This window comes from Zalophus californianus, chromosome 16, assembly GCF_009762305.2.
Source record: "Zalophus californianus isolate mZalCal1 chromosome 16, mZalCal1.pri.v2, whole genome shotgun sequence".
In the NCBI taxonomy this organism is placed as follows: Eukaryota; Metazoa; Chordata; class Mammalia; order Carnivora; family Otariidae; genus Zalophus; species Zalophus californianus.
The window spans coordinates 5,193,952-5,213,423 of NC_045610.1; the positions used below are offsets into that span (position 1 = coordinate 5,193,952).

General features: G+C 44.6%; 1 long non-coding RNA gene across 2 annotated transcripts; it reads left to right on the forward strand.

The window, feature by feature from the left end:
• The first annotated feature begins 4,506 nt into the window (after positions 1-4,506).
• Positions 4,507-18,306, forward strand: LOC113938992. Of its 2 annotated transcripts, XR_003525081.1 has the most exons (4): positions 4,507-4,647; positions 14,361-14,547; positions 15,826-15,971; positions 18,174-18,306. It is a non-coding gene; the product is annotated as an uncharacterized LOC113938992 (long non-coding RNA). The 2 variants fall into 2 exon arrangements; XR_003525082.1 differs by lacking the exon at positions 14,361-14,547.
• Positions 18,307-19,472: the final 1,166 nt, after the last annotated feature.

The following is a 19,472-nucleotide window of genomic DNA, read 5'->3' on the forward strand; positions in this document are numbered from 1 at the left end:
ATGCTTGTTGGGGTGATAGTGTGCTGGTTTGGAATGAGTAAAGGTCAGATTTGGGTTTGAATCTAGGTTCTGTCAATTTTTAGCTGTGACTTTGGGCAATTTGCTTATTTTCTGTGGGTCTCTGTTTCCTAATCTGTAAACAGAAGTGATAAATACTCATAAGGCAAGAGGAAGATGACATTAAATTAAATGAGATGATCTATATTACATACACATCCACCTGTCTGCGTAGAGTAAACGCTCCATAAGCACTATATCATCAAAGTGATGATGATGACCAACGGCATAATGAGCTGGTTCTGCACTCCAGAACCTTTGGGAAGTCTATCCAAGATGATGTCCCAACCACTGTGGTTTAAGAAGAAGCTGAAGGAAGCTGGCTGATGAGGGTGTTTGTGGAAAATTCTTTTCTCTAGTGTTCTGACTCCAAGGTATGGGAATTGAGAGTCTAATCACTAAACTGACATAGGTCCTTCTTGAATTTTCCTTCTTGTTCCACAGGGCATAACAAGGAACCTAAGGAAGTAGGGGGGAAAGAGGAAGACCATCTGATGCCTTCCCAATTTGCTATATCTATCTATCTATCTATCAATCATCTATCCATCCATCCATCCATCCTTGATCAAGCTCTCACTATGTGCTGTACTGTACAAGGCACATACTTTCTAGTTTTGAGGTTTTAATTTAGACAAATGGCATGGGATTTGCATTTCTCCTCTCCCATGTGTCTACTTGCATCTCCAAGCTGACACAGGAAAGATTTATTCCAGGCCCAGGATGCTGGAAGCTTTCCTGTCCCAGCCGCCCTAGGTCTGGGGGAGACATGGTTGTATCAGGGCAAACTGAAAGTGGATCTCCCCTGCCCTTCACCATCTACCCTGAGGTTGCCTTACATGTAGGTAAAAGCAGAGGCAAAGCGATTTGAGAAAGAGAATGCTTGAGAATATGAAATTCCGAGGACAAATTAATTTGGGCATGACTACAACATATTTTTTCCCCAGAGCTAAGTAAGACATAAATCTGATCCTTAAGGAGTTAACATAACTTAGGATCTAGAAGCCATGTTCCTTCTTATCTTGGGACCTTGAACATGCTAGTAATACACCCTTAATTCATCCTTACTCTTTGCAACTTTTATCAACAATGTGACAGATGATATATCATGAATTGCTCAATGTTTGTCTGTTCAATGGAGTGTAAGCTCCAGGAGGGCAGGGATCATTCATACTACAAATAGCTTCAATCCACCTATATACATTCCAGGCACTGTTCTGAGCCCTGAAGATGCACTTTGCCTCATAGAACTTTCCGTCTCATTCCAAGGATGGGAATAAATGGTATTACTACTACTTAATATGGTGGTTGGGTGGCATTCAAGAAGATTTCTGAAAGATGTGAGGGACCGTGTCATGAGGATATCTGGAGGAAGAGCATTTGGGGAGAGGGAATGGGAAGTGCAAAGGCCTTGAGGCTGGAACATGCTTGGTATGTCCAAGAAATAGCAGGGAGACCAATGTGGTTGATGCAGAATGACCCAGTTCTAGAGTGGTAGAAGATGAAATCATAAAAGTAGCAGGTGCCCCTGGCTATTATGCTGAGCCAGAGGGGAAGCTGTTTTTGAGCAGAATTGGTAGCATGATCTGATGAACATTTCAAGGACTCCTTTGGCTGCCATGTGAACAGACTGCCATGAGCGGAGGCAGGGACTTATTTCCTATTACACAATCCAGGTCAGTGTGGCTCAGACTAGGATGGTAAGAAGCAGATGGTCTACGTATCCTGCAGGAAGAATGTTGAGCAGAGTACCATGTACCAGTTATCAATCCCGGGGAAGAACTCCAAACACTTCTGCCCACTTGGGCATCTTGGTTTTGAAATCACCAAGGAAGACACAACACAGTCTAGCACTGCGGGGAATGATGCTTTACTTATGGAGACAAGAGGCAGAGCAAAATCAGCTCCAATAGTGTGGATCGGTCCCTCATGGCAAGCAGGGCCCCCCAACAGCCAGCACAGGACAATTGCCTATGCACACCCGTGTACTGCTGCATTGGAAGGACTTCAACCTCTCTCCCATGGAGCTGGAAATAATGGAAGCTGGGGGCATGCCTGAGGACCATTGATATACACACTTAAGCAGAATAAGGGAACACTCACTGTGCCTGAAACAGGGAAAGCTATGCCCACATGAGAAATGGTAAGCCTGCACAGGCTGTGTGGACTCTGTAATCTCTTGGTAAGGAAGCATTCCAGACCCAAAGCCCATTCTTTGAAACCAAGTGGGGGTAGAAAGACTGCATGAACTTGCCTTTCCCAACAGTCTGTAGGACTGGTTGCTTGAGTGTTGGGACTGAGGGGGAGGAGGCAAGAAGGACTCCAAGGCTTTTAGTTGGAAAACTTGAGGTACTGGTTACTGAAGACTGTGGAGGGGTGCATGTGTGTGCATGTGTGTGTGTGCATGGGGGTGATCAGGAGTTGGGTTTTGTTCCTGTGAAGTTTGAGGTGCCTATTAGAAATCTCACTGAGATGCAAAGTTGAGTTTTGCAAAGTTGAGTTGTCTGGAATTCAGAGGAGAGGTCTAGCTGTACGTGAGTTTTAATGCCCCTAGACTAGATGAGATCCCTCGACAAGAAGGCAAATAGGTACAAGGAAGCTGAGGGCTGAGTCTGGGTCCCTCCAAAGTTTAGAAGTCTGGGATACGAGCCAGGACCAGGAGAAAAGACCACAAAGCAGTAGCCAGTCATGTAGAAGGAAAAGTTAGAGAGGAAACAAAAAACAACATTCTGGAGGCAAATCATAGGAGGGTTTCAGAAAGGAGGGACAAACTTTGTTGAATGTTTCTGGGATTAAGTAAGATGAAGACTGAGAACAGACCATGGGATTTGGCAACCCAGAAGTTATTGAGGACCTGGATAAGAACTGTTTTGGTGGAGCAATGGGCAAGCCAGTCTGGGAAGATTGGGTTCAAGAGGAAAGGGGAGCAGAGAAATGGTAGGAAATGGAAGGGAGTGAAGAGTCAGGAAGGCTCTCGCCCCGCCCCCCATATGATAGGAATGATCAAGAAGAGAGGGGAAAATGTGATGATGCAATGGGAGGGAGTGATTGGCTGATCAATGACTTGGGTATTGAAAAAGAGAATGAGGATGATACAGGTTTAAGCAGAGGGGTTGGCTTTAGACAGGAGCTTTTTGGTTCATCTATGGTAGTGGGAGGGAAGGCAGAGTATATAGGCCAGATGCCCCAAGGCTAGTAGATGTGTTGTTGGGAGTCTGCAGAATTCTCTTCTGATTGCTTTTACTTTCTTAGCTGAGAGTGAGGAGCAGGCAAGAGAAGTTATAACACGATTGTTTAGTTCTCAGATTGGATTTCCTCAAAATTACACCGGGCAGGAAAGTTGATGAATGAATGACTTGGGAAATGTGGTAGGATCGCAGAGAGCGTTTGGGCCCATTGAGCTTGGTTGTCACGCCTTCCAAGGGAGCCAGTCAGAATGCTTGCGTATTTTTCTCCCACCAGGTTCAGCCGCTTGGATGAAGGCTTAGAATGGTTAAGAAAGTGAGATTTGGTAAGGGTTGTGTTTTTCTCCAGACGTGTGTTAGGGAAAGAGGAAGAAAGGATTTGGAGCATATACTAGAGAGTAGTGATAACAATACATATCTAATATAAGCAAGGTAAGAAGAAAAACAAGGAAATAAAGGGATTAAGGGATAGTAAGCAAGGGGTAACCACCATTGTGTTTAGATTACAGAGGGGTCAGTAACTTTTGGAACTGACTAACTAAAGATAAAAGACAGTGGTTGCAGAGTAGGATCTTCCAAATTAAGATGATGGCGTAGTGAATTACCCGTATGAAGAGGTCTGGAGTATGGCCATGGGAGGGAGTGGCTGAGTTAGGATGAGTTAGAAAGGGACTGAAGGCAGTCATGGAACGGTGCATCCAGGACATTACAGGGGTTTTCTCTGTGGAAAGAGAATTCACTGAGAACCCAACCTGAAAAACTACTGGAGAAGGAGACAATGAGCCAGGTGCTCAGCTCTTATTAAGAATGAGGGGAATGTCCGAGGGGTCTATAGATGGCTCCCTAACCAGAGAGTTTGGTCTGGCAGCATGACCTTGGAAGCCAAGAGTGTTGTGGGGTTAGGGGTAGAGGTATGGGAGATTGATAAAGAGCAGGGAAGATTCTTACCCCACCTCTAAGCCCAGTGGGAACAAGGAGTAGGAGAATGAAAAGAACAGCGAGTTCTTGAGAGGACAGCAGAGGTAGAGCTTTGAGATTTTTTTTTTTTTTTAAGGTGGGTTCTAGACCCATAGGGATCTGGCCTCCTCCAAGAGCTGCCTCCCTGCTGCAGTCATGTGGCCCCTTCCTCAACTGTCTTCTCTTTGGCCACAAACCCTTCTATGACGCAATATATTACAGTGGTTAGCATCACACAGGCTTTGAAGTCCGACTGCCTTGATTCAAACCAAACCTGCATTCTTGCTCCACTCCTTATTAACTCTGTGAACTTAGGCTAATTGATTAAACTTTCTGTGCTTCAGTTTCGTCATCAGAAACACAGGGGTAATAATGGGCTTAATTATGGGGTTGTTGTGAAGATTAATGGAATCAATATAAGCACAGTGCTTGGAATGGTGCCTAGAACATGGTAAGTGCGCATATTAGTTCCTGCTATTAATACTATTATTTTTAAAATTAATATTCCGCTCCTGGTGGGTTCCTTATTCTGTTGGGACAGAAAGGGGAAGGGACCATTTAGGGATGCAACTGAAGGTATAGGGATTTTGCTGATAATGGACTATGGGTTCCAGAGGATCCAATCGGAGGATCTGAGTAGTTAAGGGTAGCCAGGTTAGGTCTAAGGGATGATATGAGATGAGCTGAGGGAGTCTTAAGGCTTCTTAAGCAGAAATGAGCAGAGATGAAGAGCAAGATGGAATCAGTCCTGTTGGTATCTCAGGTAAGAAGGGAAGGGAGGACAGTGTTGTGAGGGGCAGGGAGCCCTGCATTTCCCTTCAGGTCTGCTGCTGGAAAGGCAAGGCTGGGTGAAGGGCCATCTTGCCTGGAACTTGGGGGCTCCCTCTTCACGTCTGCCAATGGACATGGTTAGTGTGGTTTGCAGCTATATCCCTGGTGTCTAGCATGGTGCTTGGCACAAGGAGAGCCCCACAACATCCCTGCTAAAGTAATGAAAGATGCTTCTGGAGATGAACACACTGTCATGAGCTCCCCATCATCTCGGCCTCTGCTAACACTTCACACTACCTTTTTTGGAAATCTGTCTAATCCCTTGGTCAGATTCTTTCTGAACTGCACCAGGCATCCTGGTACACCTCTGTACCTGTGATGGTCTTGCCTGTAAAATAGTTGTCCTTGCAGCTCACCTCACCCAGAGTTGAGATAAAAGGTGTCATACAATGTTCCCAAAGCTGGGTTTCACATTGCCTGAGCAGATGCTACTGCTGCGGAATAACCAAAAATGTTGAAATTGAAACCAGAAGGACTTGTTGAGCCTTGTCTTTTTCTGATGGGACAGATAGTTTCTTTTTTCCTTGGCTCAGTGCTCAAGATTTTGTGACATGAAGCCATCCTGCTGCTGTCCCCCATGGCTGCCCATCCTTACCTGCTGTGGCCGTCTGCTCTTGGGTTATGGGCCGTGCTGATGAGCTCTGATGAGCTCATCGAGGACCTGGGTCCTAGGAGACAACATGTTGCAGACAGTAATCTGGGGGTCGTAGACTGGATGGAAAATTACCCACAGTCATATGCTGTTTGGCTCACATACTGTCTTAGAAATCAGAACATTTTGTGTAAAATTCCAGATTTATGGCTTTTTGGGGAAATCAAAAGGCTCAGCCACACTGACTCTGGGATCCTACATGGCAACTCTTAGCTGGAGGTGAGTCATGACGCCCCCTGCAGGCAGAGCACTGGCTCTCTGAGTCAGTAGAGACCCCTCCATGCATGCTCCTTGTGACTCTAACATTTATATTGTGGGTCTGCTTCTCATTGGGCACTGGCATTTAAAACTTGAGCTGCCCAACCTAAATAGAGGGGCATTTGAGGGCATGTGCAGAGTGTAAAGTAATCCGTGAAGGATTAATGACTATATGGAATATTGATGTGCCGGCCACAGAACGGCACTTGGACCCTTTCTGGCTGTTTGTGAGAGTAAACAACTTATATAATCTCTAAAAAGAAAAAAAAAAGCAAAGACCTAACTAATTGACACATTCTGCTCTTCCTGGAAATTTTAAACTTAAATCAGGAGCATGGGAAACTATTGCGTAATATGTTTGAGAACACCGTGGTTATCAAAGTAGAAAAATGCCTGATTCCTTCCCAGCATAGTGGAGAATTTCACAGTTCTCTTTACTCCTTCGTATTGAAACAACACCAATTATCACCTGCTGGACTCTTCATGGATTTTGTCACTTCGGAAACAAGTCGTGGAGTACTGCATTTTTTGTGTGTGTGAGCAGTGCAAAAAAAAAAAAAAACTGAACAATCTCGTGACCGAGGTTATTTATTTTTTTCCCCCAAGAACAACTCAGGCCCTGACTAGCTGTGATCTTGGGTGAATTGTTTAACCTCCACAAACCTCGGTTTTCACCTCTATAAATCTGAAAGTAACAGTTTTATCTTACAGTGTTTTTGTGAGGATTAAATCAACGGTCTACATAAAAGTGCCTGGCACAGAGCTTGCCACTGAGAAGCTTTCCACTGAATCTTTCTGTTCATGGCATTCATAAGGAAAGACCCCGAGCCAAGGGAGACCCCCTGGGAGAGGCCCACACAAGGAATCTCTGAGAAAGATGGGGAGAAGGGGGCTGAAGTCCTGCCTCATGGAACCAGCCCAGTCTGGAGAGAGGGTGGCTGTTCATCTGCTGGTCTGAGTTACCCGCTCTGGGAGACTTCTCTTCCTTCAAGAACCAGGTTTATAACATTTCTGCTCAAAACAATACTTGCCCCTGGGGAACATGCAAGGAAAAATTCTTTGGCCACAACTCTCTGGCTCTGATGTCTATTTCTTGGGGCCATTTCCCCAGGGAGGCAGGCAGGCCAGTCAGCCTGGATTTTCTAAAACAGCCCAAAGCTAAGCTATTCCTTCTCCATTGGTCATTAACCTTGTTGAGGTAACAAGCATTCACTGTGCACCTTTTAATTGCCAGGCACTGCATTAGGTTTTTGGGATGCAACGATCAAAGACGTGCCTCTGCCCTCAAGTAGCTGACAGTCTAGGGGAGGATGTGGATAAGTAAACAGATGCTAAATACAGTGTGACAAGCACTACAACTGGGGTATACTCAGGATGCCATGGGAGTTCATGGGAAGGGCAACAAAATCACTTTGGAGAGATTTGGGAAGTCTTTCTGGAAGAGGTAAGTTCAAATTGAGACCTGAAGGATAAATAGGGGTTTTCAGGCCAACAAGGAGGGAGAGGACAATTCAGAAACAGGGAGCAGCTTGTGCAAAGAGCCAGGGGCAAGGCAATATGGCGGGTTTAAGAGTCCACCAGTGCTCATCAAGACCAGAGTGCTGTTGGGAACTCCCACCATCACGTAGGGCTTTGTTTGCTGTACTGAGGAGTTTGAACTTGAGCCTTAAATTATTTCAGATACCCCAACATTTGGGGGCCCAGCCTGCATCTCTGAGACAACTTTGCATACCCAGAATTGACCACATAGCTCCCCTTTTGAAATGCACGGTCAACGTAGTTGTTACCTGGATGACATAGTCCATGTTCCTTAACACACACACTTTACATTTTCAGGGACAGTCCCTTTTACACGTGTTCCATGGTCAGAACAATGTAACCCAAATTTTTGTTTGGACAAATTAGAATTCACGTATATAACATAAAAATGGCCCACTGCTTCTGCTCCTAGTGCTGCCACCACCAATGAACCCATCCTCATATCTCTGAGCTTTTAGGGATTTCAGATATGTCAAGTGCCCATTTCATAGACTTCCAACTCAGGTTTGCAAAATCATGGGTAATGTGCTTTGTTTTGCCAAAACTCGATCTGATTTCTATCTTCAGCTCATGCCACTGGCAGGGGAAACTTAATCTTGGTTATATCAGGATTAACTGAACCAATTCAAGGGTTTCTCAGTCAGTTCCCCCTCTCCTATTCCCTCCATGATTGCACCTAACTTCCAGGAGGCTCGAGGGCTGTCCGTCAAGATTTGGGAGTGGCATCTGGCTCTTCGTCATCACATCTTCTCTTAGCTTCTACCACTACTGCTCAGTTGTCTCTGCCCTCCTTTGCTGGCCTCCTTTGGGTTGTCTGATCCCTCATCTTTTCCCTGGTGGTTGGTTCATAAAGCCCACTCTTATCTCCACAAGAGGACCTGGAGACACCAAATATTGAATGGAAAGCATTTGACCTCTTACCTCACCACGTGGTAAGACCCTTGACTCAGTTTCTCTATCACTCTGGCTCCATGGTGGGTTCTCCATGGGAGAACCCTAAGGCCTTATTCACTTTCCTAGGCCCTGCTTAGCAGGTGAACTATGATTCCTTCTTGGAATGAGAGAAGGAAGGCTCTTGGCCTTATGATTCTCCCCCAGCCCTACAGACCTGACCCCAAAGGAACAGGACACAGAGCAGACCACTCATAGGACCACTCATCACTTCACCCTTTTTCCATTTTAGGAGATTTTAATCTAATATAAGTGTTCATTAAAACCAGCTCTAACTGATCATGGGTTCTTTTTGCCTACTTTTTTTGGAAATAAACTTTCTGCTTGGGGTCTTTATGGGTTCTGCTTTGGGAACTCCAGTACCCCTTTCTCTCAAACTACCCCTTGGCCACAGGTTCAAACATTCATTTTGAAATACAAAAGCTGAGCATGACTTTATTTATTTATTTATTTATTTATTTTATTGCTGTAACAAGAAACAACCTTCCCCAAGGGCAGTTGGAACAGAACAGTCTCACTGTTGGCTGATGGAAGGTGGGAATAAAGGAGTATCCAGGCAAAATTCTCAGGGATAGAATATTCTTCCCCCCAAAATGTTACTCATTTTGAGTAATAAACAGGCAGCACTGTTGGGTCTCAGAGTGGGCTGTAGTAGAAAGAGGGGGAGTAGAGTCCATAGTCCATGTGACCATGACATATGTCCATAAATATAGTCCATGCTGCCCATAGTTTAGAGTACTAGGTGGTACTAGTCTAGAAACTAGGGCCTGTTTACTTTCCTCCCTACTGAGAAGGTGTATCAGAATGCAAGTGAGTGATGGAAATGCTATGCTAACAAAAACATCCACTTTAATCTCCCTCCCCTCCCCTCCCTTCCCCTCTCCCTCCCTCTCTCTCTCCCTCTCTCTCTCTCTCTCCATATATATACTCTTTACAAGCCTGTGCACCCAGGAGAAAGTGATGGCTGTTGCTTACCGTGTCCTCTAAGTGCAAAAGGATGGTAACCTAAGTTCTGTCCAGTGAACTCACTGCAAAGTTAGACCAAAGCACACTAGTAGCTTCCTGGTTGTTTGGATCTGGAAGATTCAAGCCATGGAGCTCCCAGGAACACGATTCCAACATATGGCATAAAGAGGAAATCTCCTGGTCCTTATTGTGCTGTGTTTATAAAGGCCTAATGGGTATCAGGGACTTCTGATCTCTCTTTCCAAGGTTGGGCATTAAAGTTGTCTGTTTATTTGTTGGCTTGCTTCTTCTAATGTTAACTGGGAGAGTTGAGCTGCCTTGAGCAGAGATAGCATAGACTCTCCACAGTATCTAAATCCTTCCATTAGCCTCAGAGACTGAGCTCATCATGAGCCCCAAACTCAAAGGATGACATTCTAGCTTTGAATGAAAAGTTTGAAAAATTTAAAAGTTTGAATGAAAAGTCACCTTCAAGTGACTAGGACATCCTTGGTCCTTGGAAGTCTCTCTGGTGTTTCGCATCAGAATGGCTCTTAGGCATTACAAATCTGTTTATTCAGGTCTCTGGCATGGGTTAGCTCAGAGGTCTTGGGACACTCAAACCCTACACATTTGAAAGAAAGGACTGACCCTCTGATCAGGGAGAACTTCTAAGCCCTCAGAGTTTTCTGTTTGATAAGAGAGTCTTTGTATATCTCAGGCCTTGGGCCACCTCAAATAGTTTATGGCCACAGTGTAATTTATGGTGAATGCCTGCTTTTGTTCACCTGGAGCCCTGGGCCATGCTATATCCGCTTCAACTCTGGAAGGGCCTAAGTGTGAGTAGCTAAGGTCAGTCATATGGAGGCTCCATGCCCACGTGTCTGACCTCCAATGAAAACCCGGGACACAAGGGTTCAGGTAAGCTTCCCTGTTTCCCAACACTTCCTATGTGTTGTTATGCATCATTACTGGGAGAATTTTGTCTTGTCTGTGCTCCTCTATGGAGAGAGGGCAGCTGGATGCTCACACCTGGTCTCCCTTGACTCTTCCCTATACACCATATTCCTTTGCAAATTTGAATCTGTATTCTTTCACTGTCATAAACCATAACCATTTGTATGACAGCTTCACTGAGTTTTGAGTCCTTTTGGTGAATCACTGAACCTGGGGTGTTCTTGGGGACCCCTGACCCAATTGGAAACACTACAAAGTGCCACCTCTTGCCAAATTTTGGAGTTTGCCTGGCTATTACAATTTCTGCCCCAGTGTTGGCTTAGGGCTGGTTCTTCTTCACATAAACCCTTCTGGAAAGTTAAACTTTCTTTGTGATCTTTGAGGTCCCTGACTCCTTCTCTCCCCCCAAACTTCAGCATCCTTGTTCTGAGACTATCCAATGCTCCAGTCACAGAATGCTCTGACTTCCTCAGTGCCAGTTACTCTACTTCCATTTACTTTGGCAATCCTCACCCACTGTTTCCTCCTATACCTTGTTCCTCACTTGGGATAGCTCAACCTACAAAACCATATGCTCAGAAATCGAGCCCTACAACCCCACAGAGCCAGACGTTTAGGGGCATGAGCCTTACAGTCAGAGAAGTCCAGAGTGATTTAATTTAAATTTAAATTTAAATTAATTTAAAAGTAACTGCAGTTACTTTCCAGTAAAACGAGAGAGGACTGAATGAAACCTTACGTGTAAAGCTCTTAGCATAATGCCCGGGGCATACATGCCAGGGATTGTGGTAAGGGCTACTATTACCAGGCTTGTAATGGATAATTTTATGTGCCAACTTGACTGGGCCATGGGATGCCCAGATATCTGGTTAAACATCATTTCTGTCTGTGAGGGTGTTTCCAGAAAAGATTAGCATTTGAATTGGTGGACTCAGGAAAGCAGATGGCTCTCCCAATGTGGGTGGGCATCATCTAATCCACTGAGGGTCTGGATAGAACAAAAAGGCAGAGGAAGACTCATTTTTTTCTTTCTCTGCCTGTCTACTTAAGCTGAGACACTGGTCTTCTCCTGCCCTTGGACTGGGGTTTACAACGTCAGCTCTCCTGGGTCTCAGGCTTTCAGACTTGGACCCGAACTACCGGCTTTCCTAACTCTCCAGCTTGAAGATGGCGGATCGGGGGACTCCCCACCCTCCACAGTTGCCATCACATGAGTCGATTCCTTATAGTGAGATTTACAAAGAATTGGTTCTTTTTCTCTGGAGCATCTTGACAAATACAAAGCCTTACGCTTAAATCCAGGCTCTCTATATTTGACACCTGATTCTGCAGACTGTCAGACCTCTCTTGACGTTGCCCTTCTCCCCTCCCAAGGCTAGATTAATCACCCATCTCTGTCAGGGCACTCTCACCCAAGCCCTCATCTCCCTCATCTCCTTGTTGTCCTTCCATGGTTATGCCTCCCTTCCATTCCCAGAGCTGTGTGGGTGCCACTGCTTGTTTCCTCTCTCCCTGTTCCGAGGCTGCTGGACAGCGCTAGAGAAAAATCACAGAACCATGCTGAATTGGCTCCATTACACGTTTATGAGTTTCCCGACCTCTGCTGGGCTGCCAGTGCTGCTCAGCCACCTTTTAATGAGCTCTAGTTGACTTTTTCCCACTTTCCCTTCAGCAGCTACCCCTGACCCTGACTCGCCCCATCCAACCCACCATCACCCTCCTAATTCCCAGCCCGTGGCCAGCAGAAGCTCTACAGAGAAAACAGAGACCATCAGAGGTGACTGATCTCACGTGTACCCCTTGTTCTTCTAAAGCTAGCTAGATGTTCACCTATATTTACTTCTTCCCTGATTCTATCCGAAGAAGATGTTACTCATTGTGCAAGTTAACCTTCTTGTCAGTGACTCCTGGCTCTCTTGTTTCCTGTTTTCTTCTCTAGGTAAAATTTAACTCCTTCCTTCATCTCTTTCTCTCTCCCTCCAGGCTTTTCTTCCCAGTATATCTATATTCTCTCTCTCCTCCATCCTTTTTCCTCTTTTTTCTACTTTGCTTCCCTTTCAAGACCTGCCCTCTAGGTCTTCACTGCCTAAGGAGTACCTGCTTGCTCCTGTCAAGTGGTCCTTCCTTTTGCTGACCAGTGAAATCTTTTGGGGGAGCTTTTAATTCCCCACATTCATTTCTCATCCTAGACGAAGGTTGACCACCACTCTCCTAGCTCTGTTGGCATACCCATACCTCTGCCCTTATCCATCTGATTCCTCTGTATACATTATTCAGTGGTAATATCATTCACTCACATCTCCCCCTCTCTTTTTTTTTTTGTCTTCTCTGGTCCTTCTCCATCAATGTGGCCAACATCCTCCTGTACTCATTAAATTGGCCAAACTACATTGATATATCTCCCCTTGTCATACCTTCATCTAACTGGCTAATAACATTTGTCAACAGTCTCACTCTGCTAGGTCTCGGTTGGCAACAAGATAAAGTCTAAACTCCTTGGCCTGCATTTGAAGACCCATCACAACTTGGTTGTAATTGCTTTTCAGCCCCATTTCCAGCCACACCCTGCATTTCAATTTCACCACAGAGATGCACACTGTTCACTGAACGTATTTTTATCCCTCTGTGCCTTGATACTTGCTCGTTCCTGGACTCCGGTCTATTCTTCTATCTGTCTTGTGACCTTCTCACTCACCTTCAAGGCCCAGATGAAATATCAGGTCTCCCTGGCATGCTGCACTCATTCGTATTCTCATAGAGCTTTATAGTAAACTCTAATTGAGCATTTACCCAAGAGTTTAATGGTTGTTGATGTATTTTCTGCCTCCCTTACATAATGGTAAACCGCTTGAGGCCAAGGGGTGTGGCTCATGCATCTTTTCATCTCTAGTACCCAACATAGGGAACATTTGTAGGGATGGGTGAGTAAATCTAGCCTGGTTAGGGGACGAGGGACATCTGCCAATGTGCATGTGGTCCAGAGAGAAGGGAAGAGCAGGAAGCTGGGATGCAATGAGACTTTGTGGAGAGACATTGAGCAGGATTTGGCATTGTGTTCCATGCAACACTTACTAGATGTGCTCACAAACTATTCCCTGCTCTTGGTGTCAGGGACAGAATGCTGAGCTGGAGAGAGCCTGCGTCTGACATAATATGTTATACATTATGTTTTTATGCCCGTCTGCTGGGAAGGAGGTGAATTGGATTATCTCCCTGCCCCAGGAAATAGCCATGTAGTAAGCATAATGAGATCAACGTGCCCTGACTGAAATTCTTCACAGCCTCCCAGGAGGAGATCAAGGAGAGTCCCGTGGGCCCCAAACTTGGGGATGAGAAGAGACCTGTCAGGTCAGGTGACAGTCTGGGGAGCTGCAGGGCAGAAGGTGGTGCCAGAGGCCCCAGGTTAGATTACATCCTCACACACCTCACTGGCCAATTATGGTAAATAAGACTCCACCTTGGGTAAGAAAGACATTCACAGCCCTTTCTTCAAGGCACAAAGCTACTCAACATTCTTTCCTCTTCTCTTCCCCCTTCTTTGTACCCACTGGCATTTCTTTGACCTTGATTTTTTTTTTTTGCCCCCATCACCATGATAGCAAGTTTCAATCCTATAATGTTGTGGATATTTGGCATTGAGGATTTAGCATGAATGCTTTCTACTTTATGCATCATATCCCAAAGACCCATAGCAAGTAGGAATTTGTTATCTGGTTAAGGTATGAACGGGCACGACTCAACCTATGAGGGGAGGGAGGGCAGGGCTTAGTGAGCAAATTAACAAGCGTGGTCACCCGCCCAGCCTCCGCATTTCACTGTGGCTTTCTCCACACATTCTACAAATAGATATTTCAAGGATCTACTATATGCCTGCCCCTGTGTTGGGATGCCAGGTTGGAGAAAAAGTGGTGAAGGCAAGGGTTCTCCACTGTGGATTGTGATTTGGGGGGGAGAGGGGGGCAGATAGGATATAAATAAGTGAAAAAAATTAATTTTATGTGGTGATATGTTCGATAAAAAAATAAATAAAGCAGGTGACGTGAAAGGAAGAGAGAGGTCAACATTAGAACCACCACAGCCCTACTCACGGTAGGCACAAGATGGAAACAACCCATGTGTCCATCCACAGACGACTGGAAAAACAAAGTGTAGTGTATTCATGAAGTGGACTATTATTCTGCCATAAAAAAGGAACGGAATTTGGACACACATTACAACGTGAGTGAATCTTGAAAATGTTATGCCACATGAAATAAGCCAACACAAGAGGGTAAATATTGTATGACACCATTTCCACAAAGTCTCTAGAATGGGCACATTCGTGGAGGAAGAAAGTGGATCAGAGGTTACAGGGGAGGGGTGCTGTAAGAGGCGGCAATGGAGAGTCGTTGCTTAATGGGTAGAGTTTCCCTTTGGGGTGACAAAAAAGTTTTGGAAAGAGATCTCGTGGAGGGTTTGCACGACATTGTGAATGCACTGAAGGTCACTGAATGGTATGCTAAAAAAAAGGTAAAAATGGCAAATTGCAAGTTATGTATATTTTACCACAATTTTAAAAAAGAAGGGAGATGTGTAATAAAAAGGAGTCAGCACACCAGAAGCGGGGGGGGGGGGGGGGGGGGGGACATTCCTGCCAGAGGGAATAGTAAGTGCGGACGCTATAAGGTAGGAAAGAGCTCTGGTTATGTTTGGTCCCCTCTATAACTACCATGAAGTGTTAAAAATATGCTTCTTGGGGCACCTGGGTGGCTCAGTTGGTTAGGCATCTGCCTTTGGCTCAGGTCATGATCCCAGGGTCCTGGGATTGAGCCCCACGTCCAGCTCCCTGCTCAGCGGGGAGTCTGTTTCTCTATTTGCCTCTACCCCGACTCATTCTCTCTCTCAAATAAATATATCTTTAAAAATATATGTTTATTTTTAAAAAAAAAAAACCTTCAGAAAGGAAGGGGACTGTCAGTGCTGGTCGGGGTAGTGAACAGGTCTAATTAATAGCAAGTGTCTGTGTGAGTTTGGGGGTTTGAAAAACCTGCCCATGCATTCCTCAAGAAAGCCGAGTCCTCTGTGGTTGGTTTGCATAGCTTCCTGTTAGGCTGTGGGCATCTTGACACTAGTATGTTTATAGAGAAATAGCTCGATCTCTCCGGGCTCCAGTTTCCTCCCCCATAAAATGAATGCTTTAGGCAAGATTAGAGGTCACAAATGTATGATATGCATATTTCTTTTTGCACGTCAGGCAGCCAAGCCAGGTGGTGATGTATGGACATCCCAGGCCTAATTGGCCCTCACCCAAACCAATATTCTTTACACATTTTTTTTCCCAATATTTATTGGCTGGGGAGGAGGGAGAAGTCAAAAGCAACTGTTTTTATTATTATTATTATTATTATTAACACTAACAAAAATTGTTTGCTAATTTACTTCAACAAGGCAAAGCAGAACCCCTGAAACATTCTCTAAAACATTCCCTTTTTTTGCGTGTTCTTGTCTTCTCTTCAGGCTTCTTTAGTCCACTTAACAACATCTATAATAAAATAAATTTCCTCTTCTGAGAAGAAGGCACTCTATCACGAGATACTTTGGTGGAGAATTTTCGCTCACTGGGACCTCATGAGAAAGTTGTAAGAAGCCCCCAGCAGAGACAGGTTTTTAAATTTTTCATTTCAGAGTGTGGCCCACTGGGAGTGGGACAAATGACATTTGTTGGTTCATCCCAGTGATGTTTCCATGTTCCTTTTGGGTCAGCCTTTCCAAGCATCCCCCAGAGAGGCCTGGAGTTCCCGCAGTGGTCCAGGGCAGACATTGCTAATGGATCACCATGCTCCTTCCTGCAGAGCCCACACGGGACTCCAGCTTCCCTGACACCTTGTGCCCGGTGGCCGCTTCCAGCTATGGATGCTACTGGTCACCTTTGGGTGGGGTGAATGCTGTGATTCCTTCCAACTTCAATGTTTTAGGATTCCACGAACTTAAATTTTACCTGATGTAACAAAAATCACCATGTGCCTAGGACTTGAGTAACGGACGTGTAATTTGGCAGGAGACATGTTGACGTTTATCTACGTGTTTGTTCAGAAGATGATGTGCAGAAGAAAATGATGTAGAAAAATCCCTCTTAGACATTTTTCCTGCTTTTACAGCATTTAAAAGAAGCAACAATTGAAGAATATTTTATGGGAGCATTCTGGCCACTGTCGGACAGTACTGACAGCAATTTAAGACCCAGAACTGAGGGGACATGGGTGGCTCAGTTGGTTAAGCATCTGCCTTCAGCTCAGGTCGTGATCTCAGGGTCCTGGGATCGAGTCCCAGGGAGTCTGCTTCTCTCTCTCCCTCTGCACCTAATCCCACTCTTGCTATCTCTCTCTCAAATAAAATTTTTAAATCTTTAAAAAAAAATAAGACCCAGAATTGAGAGGGAGGACCTAGAACCTGAGTGGGAAGGAAGATCTTGCAGTTTGGGGATGAAACAGCTTTTGAACTGGATTGACGTGGAAGATGGGCTAAACAGGTCTGCAGGTGACTATGGAGCTTTATTTATGGGAACTATGGTAAGTGCCGACCTGAATTTTTGGTTGAACTTTGAAATAGCCAACCCTATAGCAGGGTAGCTTTTGCTCCTAAAATCTGACAACAGGAATATTTAAGGGAGATGAGCACAGGCTTCAGAAACCCACAGACATGGGTTTGAGTCCCCGCCTCTGGGATTATGTGCTATGGGAACTTGAAATAAGTAATTTATCTTTTTTTTTTTTTTTTTTAGTCTTTTTGATTATCTGCACAATGAAGATACTTTCTACTTACCTTTCAGCATGTGGTGGGGTCTACATAAGATACTGGTGGTGAATCACCCGATCCGGCCCAGAGCAGGAATTAAATACAAACTGGGTGATTGAATCATGCACTCCTTCCAGGAAGGACTCTGCAGTCAGAGCACTGTGGGGACACTAAGAAACTTGGAGCCAGAAACTGGGTGTGTCAAGGAGAACTATGAATCAGCTGGACAACCTAATAGAAAACCAACACCAAGAGGCAAATCACAAATTAATCAAGGAAATGAAAATTGATATAATATTTTTCACCAATGAAGTGGGGTTGGCGGGGGGAGAGATCATCCTACTGTGGGTGGGATTATAAATCAGTATGGCCATGTGGAAAGGCAGTTTGCAAGTTTGTCACAATGCCACCCAGCAACGCACCTCTCCCCTGCCCCAAATATGGTGGTTCTGCCCTGTGCAAATCACCAGAAGCTTAGCCACAGCCTTGGGAAAAGGGGGGCTCCCTTGCTATGATTTATTCTTTCTAAGTCATAAGTTCCTGTCCATGTTACATATGTATTCATTTATTTGTTGTTTACTTCCCATTGGAATGTAAGCTCAGTGAGGTCAGGATCTTTGTCTCTCATGTTCATAAGACATATTATCAGGAAATTCAGAACATGAGTGTACAGAAAAAAATCCTACAAAGTGCTCGAGAGAGGAAAAAAAGATACTTTCATCTGAGGGACTGGGAATCAGAAAATATGTTGTATTTAAATATGTATAAATAATATCCTAGGTATGTATTATTCTGCACCCTGTTTTGTTTTGTTTTGTTTTTAGATTTTGTTTATTTAAGAGAGAGAGATAGCAAGAGCAGGTGGGAGAGGAAAAAGTAGGCTCAGGGAGCCTGATGTGGGGATCATGACCTGAGCTGAAGGCAGACGCTTAACCGACTGAACAACCCAAGGTGCATCCCTGCACCTTGCTTTTTCAGTCTACGGTGGGCTTGGAGGTCTAGCCATATTGGTACTTATAGATAGATCTACAGCATTCTATTTAACTTCAGTAATCACTGCTTTCTTGCAGGAGTAGCAGACTCAAATTCTACAGAAGTTATGCAGAGCGTGAGGCAGCTCTGGAGGGAGATGCGTTGTAAGCGAATATTATACCTGCGTAATTATGCTGCCGTACAAAGCACTGTATATGCCAAATAAAGTCACCCAACAATACCTATACCTGGGCTATATTTTACCTAAAAACTAGCAGTTTGTGGGCTTTACCATTGTCTTCTTGAATTTAATGTGATGGGTGGTCTTTTGTGGGTCACCACTGGTATTTTAATTTATGCCCTCTTCCCCTCAAGTTATGGCTCACGTAGGCTAAAAACTTTGGGATTATCTTGAGAACGGAAAGATAGGAAAAGCAAGATCAAAATGTCAGTTGTATTGTTTTGAGGCTGATTGGAGAAGGTGGGTTTTAGCTCTGCCGCCAAAGGGGCTTGTTAATTTCTACCTTTCAATTTTGGCAGAACCATGGACAGAGTCAGGTTACAACTGTGTGTCTCCACCTTGAGGGCTGGATCCCCAACACCTAGGAGGTTAGGAGATAAGATGTTTGCTTTTTATGGCTGATGGATTTGGCAAGAGGGACAGGAGTAGGGGCCTGGGCCAGGCATGCTCGTTTCCTTCTCTCAAATACAAATACCAGATAAATCACTGCTCTTTTTATGGGGAGAAATTAGTAGAGGTGGAGAGAAAAGGTAGGAGTGTTGTTCTCGTGGAAGTTTCTCTTCATGGAAGCATGAGACTAGCAAGGAGTTTGGTTCCCTTAATAGTAACCAGCATTTTCTATCTGGTAATTTGTTTCTCTCTCTCTAATATAACAAACTTAACTAAGACAGCTCTTGACCTTGGTCTCTTTTCATTAATTTTTCCAGCTACATGGGAAAAACCTTTTCATTGGTAGCTTTTGGTATTTCTACAAGACATGGATTCTTTCTTGCGACACAGCTTTGATTACTGTTTCTATTTTTTTTTTTAGATTTTATTTATTTATTTAGAGAGAGAGCATGCGGATGAGCAGGGGGAGGGGCAGAGGTAGAGAGAATCTCAAGCACAGAGCCTGAGGCAGGGCTCGAACTCAGGACCCTGAGATCATGACCTGAGCTGCAATCAAGAGTCAGACACTTAACTGCCTAAGCCACCCAGGCTCCCCTAGTGTTTCTATTCTAATTGTTTTGGTCTGTTCTCTTATGTCAACTCTTTGCTTTTTAAAATATGTTGACTTCCATAGGTGATTTCATCCCTTCCCATAATTTCATTTTCCCCTTAGAATCTGTATCTCCAGCCCAGACTTTCTGTCCTAAGCTTCAGATCCATATATCCA